Raw genomic sequence first — 18,103 nt, forward strand, 5'->3', positions numbered from 1 at the left:
CGAGCTGCCCTCCCTGCCCCTGCCCGCAGTGCTCCGTGATTTCTGCACTGCAGTCTGCTCAGGAAAGGGACTCAGTACAAAGGGGAGTGTGTCTAGGCTGTCCCCAAGTTACTTTGGATAGAGAGCAAAATAATAAAAAAGAGAGGTCATGATCTTCTCCCATCCAAACCCAAGAGTTTAAGTAATATCCTCTACCCAAAAGGTTGTAACTCTGCATCTGGGCAGAGCTTGGGGAGATCTGGACCATGCATGATCGGGAATGTCCTGAGGAGGTAGAAGTGCAGCAGTGCCATGCTGTGCCACCATCTGTGAGGGAGACCAAGACACAGAAAGTGGGAAACTGAGGCTACCAGTGAAAAGCAGCATCTGTGAATAAAAGCATATTTTCTTGCCTGCATGTTCAGTCCCATGCCCCATGGTCATTTCATTTTTCACCTCTGGGCTGACTCCCTGTGTGTGTTCTGTGGCTCTCAGTTGCTTTAAGTGTTAGGATCTTTCAGCCCATTCGGTGACTAATTCAACAGTCTTTTGAAGACATCTACTATAAAATCACCCACTGTTGTTGTTACAGTCCCAGGCGGTTACTCTGTGCCACTTCACTCCTGTAACCCATTCACCTGTTCACCCAGACTTTCTCTTCTCCACTAATATCATGACCTATATGCAAAAGACTTATTTTCTGGTCCTGTTTCCATAGCAATGCAGCATGGGGAATGCAGACAAACCAGTAATAATGAAGCAGATTTCCTTTCTGTGAAATCAAGACCTCTTTGAAAGTTGAGTTCAATTTAAGGGAAAGTAGGGATCTGCAGAGAGTTGGATTTCCAGTGCAAACCCCAGACCTCCACGCCCTCTAGTGCGAGAGGCAGACGAGGGAGAGCGTCCCTGGGCACAGGGTATGTGAGGCTTGATAGCAAATTACAGAGGAGGGAAATAACCAAGAGGTATGAGATAAGGACATTCCTCCCAGTGTCTGTTTCCAGACAGCTCTTCTCTCTTCTAGATCCCACGCTGCAAAAGAAGGCAGGTGGAGTTTCAGCTGATTCTGGTTCTGTCACCCAGAGGCTAACGCTGCAGGTCCTGTAGGGTGGGTTAAACTACAGAGAAATAGGTAGGAAGATTTTTAAAGCTGGGAAGCCCAGTCTGTATCTAGCCATTGTTTCACAATTTTTGGATCTCTCTGGCTTTGAGCTTCACAGCTTGCAGCAACTTGCAGCTAATTCTCAGAGATTTCAAGGCATGGAAGAGGATTATTCGCTTGTGAAAATGCTGCCCTGACCTTCTGTGGGGTCTTTGGGTGGGTGGGTGGGTGGGTGGATGGGTGGACAACACTAATCAGGCTAAGGAAAGCTGAAGGGGCTTAGTCCAGCTCATATGAATGACAGGGATAACTTTTTCACAAATGCTTGTAGCCTTAAATCTTAAAAAGCTTAAATTGTATGGTAGCATTTCAAGCCCTGCTAAATCTGAGCCTGGATTCCCATCTCTAAGAACCAGGCTGCACAAAGGACGAAGCACTGATAACTGCTGTAACTAAATGAGTCAATCAACACACTCCCCACACACCACCCTACCCAGCTTTTCCAGTTCCTGTATTTTGGCAAAGATAGCTTTCAGTTTTGCCAGGGTGTCCATGGCATTTCCTGGGCTGGAGCTGCCCAAAAGATGCAGAGTTATCTACTTGCTTGTCCTTGTCCCACTAGCTGAATGCCAACCTCTCGTGCCCAGCAGACTGCATTCCTTAGCTGTCCATACCAAACTGAGCAGGGATTACTTAGTGATTTATTCCGTTGCCTTCCTACATCTCCCTGATACAAGTGGGCAGAATTAAAAGATGAGGCCACCCCTGGAGTTGTATTAAAAGGCTACATCACTTTCCCGTGGGCCCTGAGCTTGTTTCTATATAAAAATGCTTTAGGCTATGGAGCTGCCTGTCATTTTGGACCTTGTGGCATCCCTTTAAAGCTGTATAATTACTAATATCTAACAATGTTTATGCCCTATAGAGAGAGATACATATCAACAGGTGTTCCAAAGAGACATCTCTCATATAACATGATTTCAAACCATAAGAGGATGGGACAGAGTGAGGTGAGTTTCATCTCATTTCCATCAAGCACTTTCTAAAGAATGCTTGCCAATGAGACTAAGACATGCAATGGGATTTCAGTAGTCCATGTGCTTCATGTATTGTCTTTAAGAATATGATAAGGATAAAATGAAACAGATCATTATTTAGGGCCAGCTGCTTTGCTGAGAGCCTTCTGTATGTTTTCTTTTTGATCATATGATCCTCTGATTCCTGTCTTTCCGGTATCTCTTTTGACTCCATGGGCTAGATTCTGATCTTAATTACATTCTTTCAAATCAGGGTTGACTCCACTGACTTTAATTACTTCTGGTTTATTCTAGTACAATTGAGCTCAGAATTTGACTTTCACAGAAACATAGTAAGTGTTGTAATTAGAATATGCTGGTGTTTTGACAACTGTTCATGGAACAGCTCTGTTTCATCAGCTTCTGCTGAAAGCGAAATGCAGTGTGATAACGGGCATTGGGAATAGTATGGGGCACCTCTGACAGTGATGGCAATAGAGATGTCTATGAAAGACCACAACACAAATAGGTGAGAAATTCTGTAAACCAGCATCTCCCAGGGTTTTCCTCAAGCTCTTAGAAAAGCTTTGAGTAAACTGTGGGCAGGTGTGGGTTTTTTAGGCTTTTGTTCTTTTTTTCTTTTTTTTTTTTTTGAGAAAGAGGTGGAATGAGACAAAAAATATCTTCATAGATCTTTCTTCTGAATCATTGTGAAAATTAGTGTTGGAAACCAAGGAGATAAAATAAACCTCATCATTTAAAAGCATTCTCTTGCTTACTAATTTCTCTGGGTCAGGATTCTCGGGTAGTCTGAATATGTAAAGCTCTCTTGATTTTGGTGGAGATAGGTTGATCTGCAAACTCTGAGGATCAGACCCTTCATTTTTACAATCCATTCCAGAATGTGAGCAATAAAAATTAGCAAAATCTGTCCATGGGAAACAATAAGTTTCTGGTAAATGCCATGACATTTTTGTAGATTCCTAAGAAATTGTCTCTCAGCTTTGCAATGAATTACTGATGTCTATGTTATACTCATCTACCTCATATTTAGTCAATTAGGAAGCAAAGCGGTCGTATATTGAAAACGATTCACAAATTTGTTCATGAATAATGGCAACAAGCTCATTCCGCTACGGTTTCTGAGGTCATTTTGTGCAAGCTAGTGACCAATGATTTATTAATGAAAATATTCATATACCTCAAAAGTTTCATGAACTTTAGCATGAATAATTAACAGAAATTGTGTTACTTGTTATCATTACTCATTATTTTCCTATTCAAAAATGCATCAGTCATCCAGTTAAAGAACATTAGAACATAATGATTGCAACATTGGATCAGGCAGGTGTTTTGTCTTGTCCAGTATAGTGTCTCTATCAATGTCCCCTACCACATGCTTCAGAGGCAGGTGCAGGGAATGCTGCCCCAGACAAATGCACTGCCCTCAAGTAAAATGTTTTAATGCCCTCCAGCTTGTGTTTGCTTGCTGCCCGGAGACCGTTTTCAAATGAAAACAGATGTCTGCCTTCCTCACCAAATGGAAACCTCTGGCGATTCTAAACAAACTGCAGATATACTCAGTAGCCAGATAAGCAGCTAATCGGGTTTTGCCTTCCAGTAAGTTCACTACCTTAGTGATAGCATGTAGCAGTGAGTTCAGCAGGTTAATTACATATTTTCTTAGGAAAACCACACTCCAAGCAACCTTTGATCTATTTTAGTTAGTTGTCTTTTAACATTATTGCCACATCTCTGTTATATGACAAGAAAAGGCCAACAGAAGCACCCAGTTCATTGTATAGATGCCATTCATTTACTCAACCATGAACCCTCTTGGCCTTTTCTTCTCTCATTTAGACAGTCCCGTGGTTCCCAGTCACTTTGCATGTCTTAAAAGTTACTAATTTTTCTGTTTCCTTTTTTGGTGATGGATTAACCAGTTTGGACAGTTTTCCAGGTGAGGACTGTAGGCTTATGGAATAAAACTGTTTTCATTTTAGCACCTTTTACTCCTTCTATGCACTAATGGATATTTTGGCTTTCTGCTGGGTTTGAGGTTTTTTTTTTGACCGCTGCTGTAATTGAGCAGAATTTGCAACTGAGTTGTCCACAGTGATGTCAATATCCTGGCTTAGAATCCAGGAAAGCTTCTAAGTATTTCAATCCACCTGGGATTGTTCCGCATTGGCCAACACTATTTCCATTTGTGATCCAAATGCTAGGTTCACCCAACATAATTAGCATACTCTGAAATACTTCAGTCCTTATTCTTTTTTTCTAACAGCAATAATTTCAGTAAAGAAGTTATACATGGTATAGAATCTTGGACAACAAAACTGTTAAACTTTTACAGTGAAAACTGGTCGTTCATGTGTAGTTCCTGCATTCTCTCTCTTAAACAGTTTCCAACTTGTAATAATAAGCTACTTATTCTGTGATGACTTAGATTCTTCAAAACAAATTTGTTAAAGAATTTAAGAAGATACATAAATTCCTGTATATATACACTTAACAGGTTGTTTTCCTTGGTCTATTAGCTCGATGCTTCGAAGAATGTATAGAAAGGACAAAATTTCTTTTTTTGTTTTCTCTCCTGTATGTAATTCTAGTTTTTGTTAGTTTCAATCAATTTACCTGGAAGTAAAACAGGACATTTCAGTATATAATCCAGTCAATCCAGTGCGTGTCCTAAAGATAGGTATGCTAGCTGCTACCCTCCAGTCCTTCTGTAGCATATCTGACTTCAGCGACAGCTTGCGTATTTTTGCTATCAGCACAGCCACTTAATTTTCAAATGCTTTCCAAATTGTTGCATATATAACCATGAGGTCCTTGTGACATGCTGTTATTTAGTTTATCAGTTTGTTCCAGTGTTTCCCCTTTCAAAGTTTCACATTCTGACAGCTCACATCCTTTCCTGTCTTGAAAAAAATAGGTCTAGTGTGGACAATGGCACAGCATCATTTGTGGGATGATTTACCCAAATGAATCATTCAGAACCTCTGCAAAGTCCTTTTGCTGATTAATTATCCCCATTACCCCCTGGATGTGCAGCAGATCCTATTGGTTCCCTCCTAAACTGGGAGAATTTAAGACCTTTCAGAAATGTCGTGCAGTTCCCCCTTCTGCTCCCCCCCACCCCAGGCTCTTGTCAGTTAACACATCCTTGGCCCTCTTCATTTACAGCTGACATTTTGTTTGTGTTTTATTATAATTTCCATCCCTTAGCCAGGGGCTTCACTAGAGCTGAAGTGTCATTTTCTGAAAGCTGGTGGCTTGGCTCAAACAACCTTTTGGACCTTAACATTTTACAATACCATTTTTTTCCCTATTTTGCCTTTCAGTTTGCTTTCTGCATGACTTCACTGAATCAGAAACTGTCTGTTAACATACCTGCTGTTTTGAATCTATGGATTTTATGCTCTTTTTTCCCATTCTTTGATTTTCTTTTTTTTCCTTTCCTGTTCTCTTTCTATCTCCAGTACTTTTTAAGAAGTTCACCAATTATTATTGGTTTTAACCTCATATTCTTAACATAATAATAAGCTCATTACTATTCAGTGGCTTGACTGTATCATTTGTTCAACTACTTAAGACTAAGCTAAGAACAAATACTGTCATGTTCTCTGGTTATTCTAGAAATCACTTAGAAATAGGGGGTGTTTTAATCTGTTTGTACCAGTTGACCTACCCATGTACAGGTGGGTGAAGTCACACATGATTACCATTTTATTAAACTCAGTCGCCTCTTTGATGTCTCTCCATAAAACCCATTGAATATCCCAGACATTTCCTAGACTAAGTGTGCTAATGCTTTGTGCAAGCATCGGGATTTAATTAAAAAAAGGGTATGTTTATGCTTAGCACACTGAACCGAGACCATGGAGATGATGGATAAGCTCCTGATCATGCCACCAGCTTCCTGCCTGACATTTGACAAGTTCCTATGGCCTGACACAAACCTTGCTGAGGTCAGAGACCAACTCCTGTTACTTTTGGATAGGCTTTGGCTCGGCTTCCTGAGGTGGGGAGAGTAACTCTTCCTGATCTCATGACAGTGTTGCGAGGATTCACTTACCACAGTTGGTCAGGTATTGAGGTTCAGCTGTGGTGCTGAAAACAGGAGCAGACAGACTCCATCCACAGGGGACTTTTTTTGCACTGGGGTGTTGGAAAGTTGAGCCTCTTGGAGCCAATTACCAAGAAAGTTTTTGTTCGTAACAGAGGATAAGCTGAAATGTTCAGCATCCCCCCAGAAAAACAGGTACTGAAGCTTCTAACTGCTCCAGATCTTTGTGAGGAGAAAAATGGTAAAATTACTAACATGTCCGTGGAAGAAAGTAGATCTCATAATCTGGTTTTATTTGAAAAAATAAAAAAAGAAAGAAGAAATAAATTCAAGGCAATGTTTAAGGACTAGATCCAGGACTGGAGTTTACTTAGGTCTGTGTGTTTTCAGATTAGTCAGTGTTCAGTAGGGGTAAAAGAGTAGGGTTTACAATGGTGTGACCTCACTCGGGTCATACACTGCTTCACAGCTGTTCACAAATATTATAAGGACTTACTGATCCTCCTGCTCTCCCCTGCCCCAGTACTCATTTCTGATGTAAAACAGGGTTAGTGGACTTTGAGAGCAGGGAACATGGATGGAGCAATGTCTGTGTGTGGACAGAGAGGGTACACTTATTCTTCACCATTACCTAGAGTCCTTGAGGATTTGAATCATCATTACTATGATAGATTAAATGTAGTGCTTCACATTTCACTTGCTACCAAGACCAGATGATGTATTAAAAATGGTTGCCCTTGAGACTTACTTTCCTATGTGTCCAGCAGCATTCTGACATAGTGGGAAATTCAGTTTACTCCATTTTATACATAATATTGCATGACAGTAAATTAATATATGGGTAGAAAATTAAGGCAGACGAAGGCTGGTGGTGGGAACCTTGGGGAGGGGCTTGGTATGGAACAAGCATATGGACAACTTGCTCCTCACTGAACTTTAGAACTGTTGCTCAACATGGATGTTGGGGGAAGACTGGCTTTGAGGGGAAGGGGAATAGACAGGGAGATGTCTTATCCGCTGTTGCTTTTCCATGCTTGGGCTAAGCTGCAAACTGATCTCCTGATCCATTACTGGCATCTTTCACCCACACTAATTTCACTTTTCTAGCAGTGTATTCTCAACTGATGAAAGCTGTCAGAACATAAGTGACGTGAAAGGAGAGGCCATCACCAAACAAAGTGCTATATTTAACCTGGCAGTGTCATGCCTTCTCAGGTCTGATCTTGAGCCCTAGCAGTGAGGATATAAATGGGGCGTCTTGGTTGTAAAGTTTCTTCCTTTAGCCAAACATGGAAGGCTCTTAAGTATAAGGAAAAGCAAGGAAGAAGGAAAGTAATACAAGTTACCTTCTTCTTCTGACAGTTGTGATAGCCAACACACTTAGCTGCCAATAGAAGGAAAGTATAAATGAAGGGATCACTATTAAATTATCATTAAAAATGTCTGTTTGATGTCTGCAAGTCATTTTCATGATATTATCCTCTGGGAGTAAATGTAGGGATCTTTACTGAAAGGTTTTGACATCAGAAGCAGTCCCTGCAAGGAATATCCTATTGTTATTCATTTTGCAATATGATTCAGTAAAGGGAAAAAACCCAGAAGTATACAATTGGAAAGAAACAAGGAAGGAAAAAGAAAAAAGATTAAGAAAACCATTTGGTCTGTTTCATTTGCAGAAAGCTTGTAACTATCTTTCTTCCTTTCTTTAGCAAAGAGCGAGACTGTTTATCTCCTTCGAAGCACAGGGGAATGCAAAATATCTGGCTTCAAAGCCCCTGGATAACTCAAGTATTGCCATTCTTTCAAAAGACAAATTTGACAATTTATATTCCACATTATTGTCTTTAATGCCTCTTAAAAATCAAAGTGGGTTGTGGAAATGACACGTAACTAAAATGATTATGAGGAATTTTCTTGTTACTTCTTTCGGACAATAGTGACAAGGGCTGAATTCCTGGTTTCACCACAGGCTGCTGGATTGACCTCGGACAAACTCAGCAACCTCCTGTACCCCAGCTTCTAACATGGAAATTGTATAAAATAACATTTGCATTCTCACATGCTTTGTCTGCTTTTCCTCTTTAGATTTTAAAGTGTCTGGCAGAAATTCTGTAACAGTCTGCACAGAGGAATCTTACCTAAATTTAGGAATCCACAGAAAGACATGAACGATACAGTATCTTTCAAACATTTGGTTGCCTTTTATTCCGTACAAAAATTAGCTTGTAACATGAACCTGGTTTTCCTCCTCTTTAGAGAGTAATAGCCTTTCCATTCACCCCTGTGGGTTGCTGGTACAGGCATCTATACATGGGATACCTCTCAGCAGCCTCTGTTGGGAGTGGGTCCGTCATAGATCTTCTTAAACCCTGAAAGCAGCTCTGCCCACGCTGGTGTTGCAAGGGTTCAGAGGAACTGGGAAAGGTACATAGTAAGGTGACAAAGATAGTGAGAATTACCTGCCTTCCAGAGACGAGATATTCAGTAGACTAGGACTCATCATCCCAGAAAAGATATTACTTGTGAGGCATACATGTAAGTCTAAGCAGCCTTGAAGAGAGGGAGAAGGTGAACAGGGGGCTATTTCTTTTTTTTTTTTTCACAGCATCAGACCCAGAGCTGTCAGGTGGATATTAACAGGCTTAAATTTTTAAAAAATCACTGCATGGTTGAGCTGCGGCACTTACTGCCCTATGATGTTTTGCTGATTCCAAAGTTATAAATAAATTTAAAATTATCAAACTAGACAGATTACTGAAAGAAAAACACTACCAAAAGCTTTGCATTTCAAATAAAGTCACAGGGAGCCCCCCACACCACCAATTGCTTCGACCTAAGAAATGTGTGCTGGGGTGGTGTCACTGAATGCCCATTCCCTTTGCTTGCTCTTTGCTGCTGGCTACTTTTGAGAGAGAGCAGCGGGCAAGCTGGCTTAGGGAGGCTGCTCTTGCACTCAAAGCCTCACTTGGAGCCTTCAGGGTAGCTATCTTGTTTGGGCTTGTTTGTTCAACCTGCTTTACTTTTGCCGCTCACCAGAAATTTGTTGTCCTTCTTGGCTAGGTGCTTATCAAAACAACCACAAGACACTTTGGAAAGTTGTTTAATTAACCCTGACTCACCAGAAAGACCTGCTACAACTAAATGCAATTATTCTTTGTTTTATTTGTTCATTTTAACAGTTGGATAATTTTAATACGCATGTGGTTTCCAGGAAGATCTTGAGGCCAGCCACAGAGTGTTCTTTCCTTGCCCCACTGTCTGTAACTCTGATATAACAGCCCGAGATAACCTCCTTGCAGACACACTTCTCTCTCAGCTTAATGCTTTTGTGTTCCCTTTATAGGTGTTCCTTTTACAGGGGAACAGTGAGTTGAGAAAGGGAAAATGTGGTCACAGCTCTGCCTTTTGTCTCTCTTCTCATTCAGTCTTCTACTTCCAACAAGCAAAATGGAACAAACAGCCTATACACTCCAAAAATAAGGAAGGATGTGACAAGCATTTAGAGACCTTTGCACTCCTGTAAATGAGACAGGAGAAAGCCTCCCTCAGCAGTTGCATGTGTACAATTTCTTACCTCATTAGAACAGACCTGCCCCTCCCAAATGCCAAAAAAGGGATTATTCCTTCTTCTTGCTTTTCACTTGAAAGCTCCAGAATCACAGCCTTCTCAAAGCTCTATATAATTTCATGTGCTGTATCAGGATTTAGACAATAACCTTTTAACTAGTGAGTCCTAGAAGATAAAAAAGAACTTTACAGAAGAGAAAACTAAAGCTGATCTTATGATGAAGGAGATATTTCCTAAAGATGATCTCTGCTTTGCTGATGTCTTTTATGTATGTAGGTGGTGGGACATGGGAAAACTCTCCAGGTCAGAGTTCTCCTGTCACTACCATGGTCCCGTGGGAATCACAACATTCCTTCACCTATGCAAGATTGCCCTGTACTGCAACTACATGCCAATTTAAAGGCATGAACTTAAAGGTGAGTTGAAAAGCTTTGAAATGAGCAGAAGCCAAGCATTCTGTTTGTTAAGAAACCCACACAACAGCAGTGTTAAAATTACATTTCCAAGATCATAATAGCTGAGGCCCCCACATTTTCTGAATAACTGTAAAAACGATTGCTGGGTGCTTTGCTTGTTCAAAAATCAAGCTGTTAGTGTGTGTTCTCGACTGTGGCTTTAGAAATCCATGTTTAGGTATAATATTTTTAGCTCTAAGCCAAAATCTTTAACAATCAAAGCAAAATAAATTTCAAGAAAAACGTGGGCTTGGTTCCATTCTATCTGGAACCTAATTTCTTTCTTTGCTACCCACAAGGCTGTAAAAAGCTTCAGCTCTGCTTCGTCTACACTTCAAAGCTATTTTGTGTACATATAAATGACTGCAAAATACCAAAGGGAAAGGGTAGCCAGGCTCATACCACACAAATTAGCAAAGTATTTTGTTCTGGAGGCAGGTTTTTTTTTAATTTTAAAAACCAGTGAGCAACTTTGCAGGTAGATGATATAATGTTATGGCAGGCCCCAGTGAGTTGGAGTTTTTCTCCTGACAAATACTTCAATGGCATTCTCCAAGTTATTCTGAAAAGTAGACAAGGGAAAGAAGCTAAGTTTGGGGGCACACATCTTTGCTTTGCCAGGGTTGGTTAGGGAAAACACTGTTCCGAGCTGTTTAACATTTCAGCACTGCCTTTCACCTGTAAGTTATGGGTTCCCATGATCTATCATCAGATCTGATTTTTTTTTACTTTTCCCAACCCATTTCAGTCATTTGGTGATTTCCTCGACGTATTTGGTGATACATACGTAAACCAGATAAACAATGTAAACCAATACATGATATGTGCTATATATGCTGGTGTAATAGAAATTCCCTTCCACTATGGCCAGTTTGCACAAACAATGTTGAGACAGGTTCACATGCATGAAGATTTATTAGTGGAGTCCATAGCTGATGGCCTACATTGTCTCTAACTGTGAAAACCTGGGGAAAAATAAAACAAAGAGGACACACAGAAGGGAAAGGTCTCCTTGTAGCACTTGGCTGGGAAGTGAAGCAACCAGGGTTTACAGACCTCTCCTGGCCATCTCCTGCTGTGCAGCAGCTGGTTATCCCCATAGTGCTCTTCCCACAGTAACTATATAGTTTCTACCAGGACATGCTCAAGCCCTCACCTGGTTGTCACTGCTTACCTTTAGTGTTGATTGGAGCATGCATTGATTGGGGTAGGGGCTGCATGGTCAGTCGTTTATGTGCATATTAACATTATTGTGTCCCTTGCATAAACCAAGATCTACAACCAAAATGTGGCAAATATGGGGAGGGAAAGGCAGATTCTTTTGCTGGTAGCAAGCACTGCCCATAAGAACCCATCACAGCAAGATTATTTGGGTGCGCAGGCTATAGGCTGTGCACATCCCTTGCACAGGCTATAGGGATAACAGCATGAGAATAACAGCACAGGAACAGTGAGGGGAAACCACCACACCAGGGGCTCTAAAAACATTTCCCCAGCAGCCTGGATGGGAGGATACAGAGCTGCGAGGGAAAGGCAGGCTGCAAAGTTGCAGAGAGAAGGCCCTTAGCCACACAAACCAGCATCAGCAGTGTTTTCCTAGTGTGGGAACATGTGACAAGGTGATATTGTGGCACTCTAGAAAACCAGTGTGCTGCTGTTCAGGGAGAGGCATTGGTTCTGGCTGCTTTGGGCAAACGGTGCAGTTTCTGAGATTCACTCTCACTGGAGGTTGTTTGAATCACCTTTCCTTGTGTGAGCTGGGGCACAGGCTGGCTGGCCATTTCCTCTCAAAAGTGTCTTCCTGCTTGTGACTTGAATGAGAACCAACCCCTTCCTCTCCATACCCCCCTTTTCCCCCCAGTTGTTTAAGTAACAGATGAAACATTGAGTTTCCCCACTGCAAGTCAGTAGACAAGACCAGATGAGTACATGTTGGTTCTGTGCTAAGGATGATAGCATAAGAAATACCTACAACACACTGCAAAGGACAAATGCATCCTCTGTGTTTCATTTTCCGATACACTTTAGATCCTATGTGCAGTTTGATTCAACTGGGAGGAACAGAGACCCCTGATTGCACATATTAGCAGATGAAAAACTCTCAATTTAACTTTTCCTGCAGCTTGGGTAGATGGAGAGGAGAAAGAGGTCTTCAGCCCTTTCCTTCAAGGCATGAGGAGGCTGTAGTTGAGCTTGTTTCCTAACCCTCTGGCAGTGCCGCTAATGCAACACGACAATGAGATCAAGGAGAAAAACCCAGGAGTGCTCTTCTATTTAGTTTTGGTTGGGGTTTTTTGTTGTGTTTTATTTATTTATTTATTTCACAAGAAGAGCTCCATACCAAGACTTAATTTGTTTTACCTTATTGCTTCATAAACCAAGGAAGAAAACCAAAAACACAACAGCCAGGAAGAATTTTTTTTCAGCTGAGCACATAGTCAGAGGAGAGATAATAACTAAATAAAGAGGAACAGTTTACTAAATAGAGGTCTATTAAGACCTCTTTGATAGGGATCACACCAGTTTATTTATTTTTTGTTGCACTGACAAGCACCCCATTTCTTCAGCCTGCTGTGCTCTGCCAGGAAGCCAGTTCCTGCACTGCAGCATTAAGAAGTAATTATCACCCTTTACTGTGTAATGATTAGTTATTGCACAGGCCACATAGAAGACTTCTGCAGTCGTCATACCAACTCTCCTCTATCCTGATTTAACCCCCTCTACTCTGCTGCAACGATCAGCCACGGGTGTGTGTGTGGGCATTCAGGCTGTGCACATCCCGTTCTGATTTCACTGCATCCTGCACGCTAAAAGAGCGCACGGTCTCACCTAGTGTGTACGGCCACAGGGATTTTAAAGACCATTATCTCATCCCGAGCTCCCCTGCCATGATCTGAGAGGATTAATATGTATCCTGAGAGCCAGACCTCTTGCTGCTCTACAGTGACCCCTCTGAGTCCTTAAAGTGCACCTCAGAAGGAACCTAATCCAGTCCTTGTCGGCTAGCAGTGTGTTTCCTTCCTCAGGGCTTGGCAAACTGGGGTTTGATGGGTGTTTAGGAGAGATGCATGAAAGGAGGGGGAGAGGTACTAAAACAATGCAGCCCCTCAGAGAGCCAAGGTGTCTTTCCAATTACCTCTCATGCTGCTGCTGCTAGGATTTTTACTTGGCTGACGGTCTTTTTTGGGGGGAGAATTGCTTAGCTAGAAAGCAAGAACATCACTGCCTTTGCTTTGAAGTGATGGGTACATGCCAGTGGGGAGAAGGGAGAAGGGAGAAGGGCTGCATGTTGTCTGCTCTCCCACTCTTCCTTGAACTCTGATGTGAATTGTACAGCAAGGAAAATGAGAGCTGGTCTTTGCTTAGATAAGCATTCTCCAAGCAAATTCACAAAATAATGACATAGCTGTTTGCATTCCTATAGGAAATTTAGTACATGCCATCCCAGCTTTAGGTTCAGTCCTGCATGCTGGAGGGTGCAGGACCAGACCCTTTGTAGCTAGCTTAGCCCACAAATACAATACCTACATGTAATGCATTTTTTTTCTTTTGCTGCTTGCTGAAATTACTACCTACAGCCCCTCAAGAGGAAAAGAAAAAAAATCTGCAAAACCCCTCCTCATTCTCTCATTCTCCACAACAGACCAGATAATGTCACGCAGTTGCTCTTACTGTTATTTATACATAGATGATTATGCTATCTGCCACACAGTGAGGAATGAAAGGTTTAATTGCATAAATAATCTGAAAATCAAATCATTCTTTTCTTGATGTTTCTTCAAAGAATAGATTTTGCCAACGTTGCTCCCCATTTACTTTCTTAAAAAATGATCTATCAATTCTGTAATTAAAATCTAACTGAAGGGAGCAATATTTCTCTGAAAACAAGTAAAAAATTTATTATTTTATGGAAAGGAGCACTCTGGTAACGAGAGCTGATGGGAGGTATGAGCAAAGGATAGGGAGAGGAGAAAGGAAAGTTTCTCTCTTCAGTCTACATCCAGTAGACTGAAAACAGAGGACTCTTCCATTCAGTTTCTTTCTTTCTTACTACTCTCTGTTCCATACACCTCTCCCTTCCACCATGCACTTCTCATCACTCTTTGAAAAGAGACAGCCCAGACAGTCATCAATGACATCCTCTGCTGCTTTGACTCAATGGGTTATGTGATCACCTAAAAAGCCCCAGCTACACGCAGAGTTACTGTTTTGCTTGGTATCGCACATTCGCTGTAGGAGAGCATCGCTGTTCTGAATAGTTTGCAATCTGTCTCTTCTGTGGGGGTTATCCGGTAGCTGTCTCTGACCTCACAGTCTAAGGAAGAGAGAGCAGGACACAAAAAGTTGTCAGGCTATATGTAAAGAATAGGTGTGGGACAAAATCACACCATTCTCTTATATTCCAGCCTGCCGCTCTCCCCACTCAGCCTTGCTCATGTGGTCATTAAAAGCTTGTGCCATCCTCTGGGGTAATGGTGAGGAAATTTGTTTGCAAGCAAGTCATCTGATCAGGCTGGTGTGCTGGAGCGTAATGCCAACACAAATGGTTATTATGGGGACATAATTAGTAGGCTTCTATACAGGAAAATGGCTGTAAATGATTGATTGCCACTAACCTGAAAGACGTGAGAAAATTTCTGGCTTTCCAATAGCCTCAAACACAGTTGTTTGAAGATGGGCTTTTCTGAGAACAGACGTTCCCTCAGTCCTGAGTGACTGGTCACTGGTCTCATCAGGCAGCTGATGCTCTTTTTTGCTTTCAGATCACTGAAAATAGAATGACCTATGCTGAACAATCTGTTAATTATCATTAATTTGTCCACTGGATATCTTCCCCCTATATTTTGAATTGTCCATCTGCAAGTGTGCTGGCTAAGCTTAGCAGTCTGATTAATAGTTTCAATGATCATGTTAAGGCCAAGAGATTCTTCTAAGGTTTTAATGTTCAGCACTGAGAATTTGGTATTTTTAGCATCTGACTGTTCACTTAACTCATGTAACATATCTTCCCACCTCTAATTTAATGACCTGATATTTATAAGCAGAAGCTGAAGGTGCTCTAGATGGTGGGACAGGTAGATAAGTTGGCCAACAACTGTTCCCTTTTTCTCTAAAAAGGGCTCAAGTGCAGCACAGCTGAGGGGACAGATACCAAACCAGAAAGACCTTGGAGAAAAGACAAAACCAGAGGGCTGGGTTGTTCAGCAGGGGCTGTATTTATTGTCCCTTTCCCCACACCAGATAATTATTGCAAATCCCTGGTGGCTGACTCTATAACCCAGCTTGTTCTTGATGATGGCCTGCAGCAGGATTTTTTTGTTCAATAACTCTGAACCGAATGCTGATATGTCACAGTTTAAGGCTAAAGGGGCCATTATTTTGCATCATCCCCTTGTCTTTTTGAAGGGGAAGGTAAGTGCCTTTAAAGATGCATTAAGGCCAAGTGCAGGTCCACACAGTGGTTATCTTTGGGGTAATGGTGGGCAGTACTCGAAACTACCTTTGGGGACATTTTCATCGCTTACACCAGGGTTGCCATCACACAGAACAGAAGCTGCTGCATCTCCGCTACCCTAGCAGCAGCGCAGGGTTCAGTCCACTCCAAAAATACGAATCTGGTTGCTTGTGCGAGTCCCAAGGGGAAGTGTGTGATTCCAGAACAGGTCTGGTTTCCCTGGGAAGTTGATTTCTGTCTTGTGGTTTCCTTCACTTTAGCATCTGGCTGCTCCATCATCCCCTTTCCTGAATGCTTTCGACCTGCAATGCAAGCAAAGAGATTCCAGTCTTACAAACATTTCTACTGTTTTAGCACTGCCTTTTCTACACCACCTGCTGTCTCTTCTGCTCATTGTAGGCCAGAGGCTGCTGCTCTTTTAGTTGCTTTGAGTAGTACATCACTGTTGAAGAAATATCCCAGAAATGTTTGCCATATCAACTGCTACATACTGTGAGTGAAGGTCCCCAGGTCTGACATAAACCAAAGACAGAATGAAATGGTATCCAGTCCGAGCAAAGACTGCAAAATTTTTCATGATCTGCCTCACCCACATTTCTTACCATCTCTTCTCCCACACGTACAACCTGTTCACACATGCTGAAAATAGAGAGCAGCACATTTTGAAGTGTTTGCAAGGGTTATTTTACTCAGTGACTTTTACGCTGTTAAGTGGCAGACTACAGGCAGCTACTGAACTAAGCAATGCAATGCATTTTTAAGCATTGGTCAGTCACATTTAAATAAGCATCACCTCCAGGTATACTGATTGTTATGCCTTCCATGATTAAAACTACTACAGGTATGTGTTCTTATGTGCCTGATTTTACATTGATTACCAAGTTAAGAGCTCAAAGAAGTGTCCTTCCACTTAAGAAAAGACTACTGATTGATGAGCAAAGTGCATGATTTTCCCTTGAAGCATGAAATACAAATAATTACTATATGTCAGCATGTACAGTTACTGTAATCTTGGGTAAGGACACCAGTGACCTCTGCTGACATGGAGATTCTTACATTTCAGAAATGTTTCAGGTTCATAAAAGAACAACCAAAAAGATCATGGGATATGCACAGGGCACCAGGGACCTGTAAATAGAGAGACAAATGTCTCAACTAGCATGGCTAGAGAAATTCTGTTTGAGATATCACTTCTGAAAAGCCTGTCCTTCATTTGGTGTGCTTTGTCAGCAAAGCAGAGCTTATAAATATCAATTTCTCTGCATCAGAATAAACAAAGGCAGAAGGAAGAATAAATGGCTTCTGTCTAGTCTCATGTTGATGCCAAGGGGACCAGAACCCAGATGTTCTGACCCTGAATTCAACACCATTCTCTTATTATTGGACCATCATTTTACAATTTGGGGGGCGGGGGATGGTAGGGTGGGGTGGTGTTTGTTCACATCAGCCAGGACTGAAGGAAAAATATTATGTATACTTATGGAGCTAGACTTGCTAAAATATCACCCATCAGAATAATTTAATCTCTGGTATTATTCTCTGTTCTTACTCATCCTTGTGTCAGTGCTGCCTCTTCTTCCACCTTGAATCCTTAACTCCTCCTTCCTCTGACAGGATGTACAACAGCCAGAGCAGCATAAATCAAACCCTAGAATCAGGAAAATTAGAATAGATTGGAAGTGCCAGTTCCTCAAGAAGGAAAAGAAAGAAACAAGACCATGGGAGATCAGAAGAGTGATTGCAGCTTCATTACAAGGGCCGTTGTACCACCAGAACAGGTTATTGCCTGTCACAAGCTGTTTTTATTTTCCAGCTCCTGACTGATGCAAAGCTTGATCTGAAATAAATGCCATCTGTCCACTTGCTTTATAAATCTCCTTGCTGTACCAACATCTAATGTTTACAGGCCTTCACATTTTTTCAAGTAAAAAGTAGTTTTATATTTGTGGTATCTTTATTGTAAAGCAGCAGGAGGGAGGTTGAGGGCTACATAGGAGCTCTTACTAGTCCATGGTGAGGTGGGTCTGAGAGGGAATGAACGCAGCCACGGCAAAAGGCAAGATAAACTGTGGTGGGACTTCCATGCAGTGCAAGCTCAACGTAAACGGTTTCCTTAATCTGTGTTGAGTTCAGACACTAACAGCAAGTCATATGAGTGGTCAAAATATTCAAGTCCTGAACTTTTAAAGAGATCTTCAGTGGATTTACCTAGCAGTTAAAACCAAACCAAACCAAAACAAATCACCCCAAACCGCCCAGAAACCAAACACTTCTTCCCAGCAATTCCATATCAACATTTTGATAACAGAAGGGTTTCAACAGCATGTCCTTCGGAGTTTCAGATTTCAAGACACGAGGAAAAAATATGTGGGACAGAAAGAGGTAAAATAAAGATGGTCAGTGCATGAATGCCAGCTCTTTGTCTGCCAAGTACCTTCATTGAGAGCAGATCTCCA

General features: G+C 41.6%; 1 protein-coding gene across 6 annotated transcripts in view; it reads left to right on the forward strand.

Moving 5' to 3' along the window:
- CHRM2 (cholinergic receptor muscarinic 2) overlaps positions 1-18,103 on the forward strand; it is a 105,408-nt gene that overhangs the window by 2,678 nt on the left and 84,627 nt on the right. Inside the window, exon 2 of one of the 6 annotated variants that reach the window (XM_075116863.1) lies at positions 2,007-2,091. The exons of the other annotated variants lie outside the window; for them this stretch is intronic. The gene's annotated coding sequence lies outside the window, so the exon portion shown is untranslated. The remainder of the gene's footprint in view (positions 1-2,006; positions 2,092-18,103) is intronic. 6 annotated transcript variants of the gene reach the window in all.

This window comes from Phalacrocorax aristotelis, chromosome 1 (assembly GCF_949628215.1).
Source record: "Phalacrocorax aristotelis chromosome 1, bGulAri2.1, whole genome shotgun sequence".
Lineage (NCBI taxonomy): Eukaryota > Metazoa > Chordata > Aves > Suliformes > Phalacrocoracidae > Phalacrocorax > Phalacrocorax aristotelis.